Here is a 6,000-nt window from a genome sequence, read left to right as displayed (position 1 = left end):
GTACTATCTCTGCAGGGACAGGGCAGCCTCTAAGGCTGGAAACCTACATAAGGGGGGATAATTGTTTCTGTTAGCAGAGGGTGATGAATAGTAATTATTTTCCACTACGTCTTCCCTAAAAGGTAGTCTCACCATCTGAGAGACATGGTCAGTGGGAAGTGCCTAGATTCAATATGATGAATTTCATATTGCATAATTCTGGGAATCTTCAGATGATTATACACAGGCCTCCTTTTCTTCAAAGTAGAAGTAGAGCACAATCTGCAAAATAAGAGAAGAATGTCTTGTAACTCACTGGTCTTGAAAGAAGTAAAATAGAAGCAGGCTTTCAAGTATCCCTAAGGAGGGCACTGTAGGATTTGTGTTGGAAAGGAATCTGAAGACCAAGGAGTGACTAGCAGGTCAGAAATGTAGCCAGACGCCAGTTCTCTTCCATCAGCTAATTTAAAACTGTCTAAGCTTCTGCCAAACGAGGCTCTTAGCACGAATCTTCATTCCTCTTTTCTGTAATCTGTCCTGAATCACAGAAGAGGCTCAGAATGCCATTTTTAAAAAAATCCTTTTCCTGTAGAGTTCTGAGTTCAACCTGCAGATGACAGGAACTTAGGTGAGATTTGGAAGGCCGAAGAGGAGAAGGTAGGGAGCTGTGACCATCACTGATGACTTCCCTCAGCTCTGGGGTTCCTTTAGACAGGCAGCTAAGGACATCAGCAGAGCCTTCCTTGTGATCACTGAAGGTCTCCTAAAGTAGCCTCTTGACACTTGCTCTCCCAGCTCTTCCAATGGTATGTAAAATTTGAAATTTCTATATTAAATATCTCTTCACTCAAAATTTATACAGTCACTTTTTCCTCCCCACGTAAACCTGAATAACACAAAGGCTTAGGTGCAAAGGCCCAATACTTTGGTCAGCTATGTTGATAAATCTGAATTTTGATTAGCACCAAATTATGACCAATATATGGCTTAACAGATACAAAAGATACAAGTGGTATAATTTCATCATAATAATGTTCAAAAGCAGACTGATTCAAGATATTAGAAATAAGGATAGTGTTGGGGAGAACTGAGAAGGTAATAGCTGGGTGAGCCCTGAGGAAGACTTGGGTTGCTGGTAAGGTTTGATTTCTTCATCAAGGTGGGGCTTAGTTGGTTGAGTTCTTCTTTGTGATAATTCTTGAGCAAGATAATCATAATTTATGCATATTCTTTGGATATATTAAACTAAATAAAAATTTTGTCTAAAATTTAAGGTTTGTAGGAAATTTTAGTTTTTTGGTTTTTTTTTTAAGATTTTTATTTATTTATTTGACAGACAGAGATCACAAGTAGGTAGAGAGGCAGGCAGAGAGAGAGAGAGGAGGAAGCAGGCTCCCTGCTGAGCAGAGAGCCCGATGTGGGACTCGATCCCAGGACCCTGAGATCATGACTTGAGCTGAAGGCAGAGGCTTAACCCACTGAGCCACCCAGGCGCCCAGAAATTTTAGTTTTTAATGTCATTTCTAAAATGATAATTTAATCATTGAGTCCATTCTAACTCTTTGATACAACTGAGGCAGCAAAAAAACCCAATGACTTGCTCAAAGTCTGCCTTTAAGTCCAGATTTCTATTTATAATCTGGTTTAATGGTGAGAATTTTTAAAAATCAGGATTTCCTAATTAGTTTTCCCCCATTTTTTTTTCTAACTGTAGTCTAATACAAATAAGCTTTACATAAAAAATAGATAAGAGGAATCATTCCAAGCTGATTTGTCATCTCAGGCATTAGTTAAAAAATATAAGTCCAGTGAAAAGGTTTATGGGTAACATTGGTAGAGAATGTGCCAATCTTGCCAAGGTATTTGGAATTTAGGTCTAGAAGGCAGAGAAACTGCTTCAACAATGGACCATTGTGAATTGGTCATGGCTCTAAATCTAGCAAAAAATACATACTGTGAAATGTCACCAAGAAAGGTAAATTGAATATTGCTTGAAAACCCATACTAATATTGTCCATTTATCCATTTCTCATAATTTTTTTCTACCTTTTTGCCATCTTGATAGTCATCTCTTAAGGCTAATGTACCCGGTGTTAATTTCCCTGCCGTCCTTGCCCTGAGAATATGTGCTGACCTATAAATGCCCACTAAATGAATCCTGTATGGCAAGGAGTTCCATCACAGGAGGGCTACTTTCCTGAGAAGAGCCAGGAATTTAATAGTTAACAAAGGATGAGAAGATTCTTTCTACAGAGTTCTTCCTCCAAGCCATCCCCTCACAAGCGCCTAAATTGTAATATACTCTAGGACATTCTAGTTTCATTACAACACAATTATGGCTTTGAAATCTTTTAACTCATTATTTTCAAAAACCAGCAATAGTGTATGCTTTTGAGATTCTCAGAGTTTTCTAAGCTTGCATCCAGCACAATTCAGAAAAGTATACTTCTCATAATCAGTTGTTCAACATTTATTTGTTGAACTTCCACAGTAAATCTGGCATTGAGCTAGGTGCTGAAGTCACATAATAAATAACATGCAGTCTCTGCCCCCAAGAAACTCACGATTGGTTGCAAAACAGTCATACAAAATAATAGTTTAGGTACAGGAATGAATTTTGGTGCTGGTTAAAACATATCATTTCCATTCTAACTATGAGTTTTATTTTTTTTTAAGATTTTATTTATTTTTTTGACAGGGAGAGATCACAAGCAGGCAGAGAGGCAGGCAGAGAGAGCGGAGGAAGCAGGCTCCCCGCTGAGCAAAGAGCCCAATGTGGAGCTCGATCCCAGGACCCTGAGATCATGACCTGAGCTGAAGGCAGTGGCTTAACCCACTGAGCCACCCAGGTGCCCCCTAACTATGAGTTTTAAATTCTTTTTTCTTGATAGCTCTTTTCTGGTGAACTTCCAGTATGAGGCTCACTATGATTTTGGATAAAAGCTTATTTTGAAAATTCATCCTCCTTGACTTCATTTAAATGTACTAAATGTGGGTATAGTTTGGGGGCATTTCAGTTCAGATGATGAGAAGAATATACCTATAGGAAATAGGCTGGGATTTCTTGCTTAAAATTGATACTGACTAGAAGTCTTGGGAGGAGGGAATTTTGTAGTAAAAAAACTTACAGCCTTTTTTTTAGTTACTTGTACACTGTTTGAGAAGGTTCCAAGACATACTGATGTTGCTTTAAAAGAAAGTTCAAACATAGTGTAAAGTATGTTTAATTGTCACCTATCTATTATTAGACAATACTTCAGAACAAGCAGCTCAGAACATGGAAACTTAAGGGTAGCTTTTCCAGACTGTGAGTTTCCATATCTTTCCAGAGCAGAGAAATTCTATCTTAAAACAAGAGATACCTACTTGCAGTTATTCCTGATTTGCTGTTGGGGAGATCTATTATCTGCCAAATGTTATCAGATACTTGAACCAGAAGAGATTATTAGTTTATTAGTGGCTCAGGATGTCTTTGACCTAATTTTTATTGCCCATAGGTTTAAATGAATCAGTATTTTGTCAAAAAAGTTTGCTACATGACTCTCTTTCAGGCTGATGGAAAGATCTGGTGATGAATATTCAAAAGACTAGGAATGAAGAGTAATGTGACTTGGGCCAGATGATGGGAATGCAGGCCATGAGGCTGAAGTGGAGGGTACCCACCCTGCGTTCAGGGGTAGCCTCTGCTTAGCTGTGACCAATCACTGCATATGGAAAGGCCTCGTATGTTCAAGAGAACCTACTCTAAAGGGAAGTGGGAAATCTGCATATTTTGGGAGGTTTCCCTAATTTTTCATGGTTGTCAGTTAATGCAAAACATAGAAAAAGAGAAAAGGAAAAGATGGGTGCCTCCAGCTACACTATGGAAAACTATGAAAACCCTTTGTTCTCATGGTAACAAGAAGAACCCGTACAAAACTCAAATCACACTTTTCTGTCGGGGTAGCAAAAAGCAGAGTAGACACAGAGCAGTATTAGCTTAACAAGTCTCTCTCCAAACCGAAATTTGGCTGAGAAGGCAACAGTAAAGGAAAGATGGTAAGCAGAAAGGAAATAACATATTACCTTATGTTCCCATGGTAATTGGATTCTAGGACCCTGACTGAGTTGAATCTAAATGTGACCGTTCCCCCCAAAGAAATAAATAATAAAACATAAGTGAACCCAAAATACCTTCAACTGCAGCCAACCTTTCTTATAGCTCAGATATTGAAAAGATCAAAAGGAAGTGTGGCAAGAAAGATTGGGTTTTGGTCAACATCAGTTTTCATCAGAGAAATGCAAATTGAAACCATAGTGAAAGAGATAACATTTTGTATCCACTAAAATGTTAAAATTAGAAGTATGACATTAAATGTTGGCAAGGATATAAAACAGCTGGAAGTCTTACACACTGCTGGTGTGAGTATAAAATGGAATAACTACTCTAGAGCACTCGATGGCAGTTTCTCACGGTGTCATGTATGCCTATCTATGAAAAAGCAGTTGTGTTCCTATGCATATACTTAAGAGAAATAAAAAATTAAGTCCTCCAAAAGACTTGTTAACAACACTGTTCTTTGTAGCAACTTTATTCCTAGTAGCCTAAAATACTCCTGAAAATAACAGGTTTATTTCCATCAAATCCCACCAACAAAAGAATATGTAAATAAATCATGACAGCTACACAGTGGAATACTATTTAACAATAAAAAAGAGGAAAAAAAAAGAGAAAACTACTGATATATGCGCCAACAATACAAACGAATCTCAGGAACATTATATTGAGTGAAAGAAGCCAGACACAAGATAATGCATATTTATAAATTTCATTCCAATGAAGTTTAAGAATATCAAAAACTAATATATGATGATAGAAATAGTAATAATGGTGTCTTTTGCAAGGAAAAGTCAGTCTCTTTTTAAAGACTTTATTTATTTATTTGACAAAGAAAGAGTGAGAGAGGGAACACCAGCAGAGGGAGTGGAAAAGGGAGAAGCAAGCTCCCCGCTGAGCAGGGAGCCTGATGCAGGGTTTGATTCTAGAACCCCAGGATCATGACCTGAGCCAAAGGCAGACACTTAATGACTGAGGCATCCAGATGCCCCAGAAAGGTCAGGTTTTGACCAGAAAGGGGCAGAAGAAAACTTTCCGGGGTAATGGAATTTTCAGTATTCAGTGTGCTTAAGTATATATATTTCCCTTTGTAAAATTATATCACAATAAGAAATAAAAATCTAAAATAATAACAATCATAATAACATGTGGGTCAAATAGAACAGTTTTATGACCTGTTTCCACCTGTGACTGCAGTCTGGTGGACAAAAGAGCCCTGCCTGCAGGCACCAGCACAAGGATTTATGAATGGAAGAATGGCCAATAACCACCCCTCTAGGCTCAGGGGGATCTCCTTATTGTGTGGGCTACCAAGAGATGCCAAGAATTTTTCAGCAAGAAGATGCATAGGAGCAATCACAGTTTCTGGGTTCCTTTCTGTCCTGACCTTGTGCTCATCACATCCCCACAGTTGTGGCCTGGACTTGAGAATGAGGGTCTGCTGGCTTTCATCTCCCTGGCTTGGTTTCTGGGTTATGATACTCTCTTGAGTAGCCTGTTCCTATATTTAGCTCTTCTAGGATGTTGCCTAAGATCCACCATGTTCCTATCCTGAAACAGTTTGCTTGAATCACAGCCAAGTTCCTCTCTAAATCAGGAGGTCTTCACCTGAGTTTGACCTCTAATGGATCTCTGGATAGAATTCCAGAACTTGAAAGCAAAAATTGCATCTTTATTCTATTGATCAGTGATGAAAATTTGCATTTCCTTTCATTATGAATGTAAGCAGCAAACTATAATAATATTAACAGTACCTGTGACCATAATGATTAGAAATCACAAGTAATTTATGCTATGTTATAGCTGTGCAGATCTCTCAAAATATTGCTAATGACCTTCACTATTTCAAAATTACAGTAATTATACTTGCCACAAAATCTTATTTAGTGAATTTATATATATATATCTATATATAGATATAGATA

At 37.9% G+C, this 6,000-nt stretch overlaps 1 long non-coding RNA gene across 1 annotated transcript in view; it reads left to right on the top strand.

Moving 5' to 3' along the window:
- Nucleotides 1-635: 635 nt before the first annotated feature.
- The window catches only part of LOC309848695, an 81,620-nt gene continuing 76,255 nt past the window's right edge, over nt 636-6,000 (top strand). Inside the window, exon 1 of the long non-coding RNA XR_014303218.1 lies at nt 636-785. This is a non-coding gene — a long non-coding RNA (uncharacterized lncRNA). The remainder of the gene's footprint in view (nt 786-6,000) is intronic.

The sequence above is a fragment of the Mustela nivalis genome (assembly GCF_964662115.1).
Source record: "Mustela nivalis genome assembly, chromosome: 15".
Taxonomy (NCBI): domain Eukaryota; kingdom Metazoa; phylum Chordata; class Mammalia; order Carnivora; family Mustelidae; genus Mustela; species Mustela nivalis.
The sequence above is the reverse complement of the archived record's forward strand: the minus strand, read 5'-3'. Positions and strand labels throughout refer to the sequence as shown.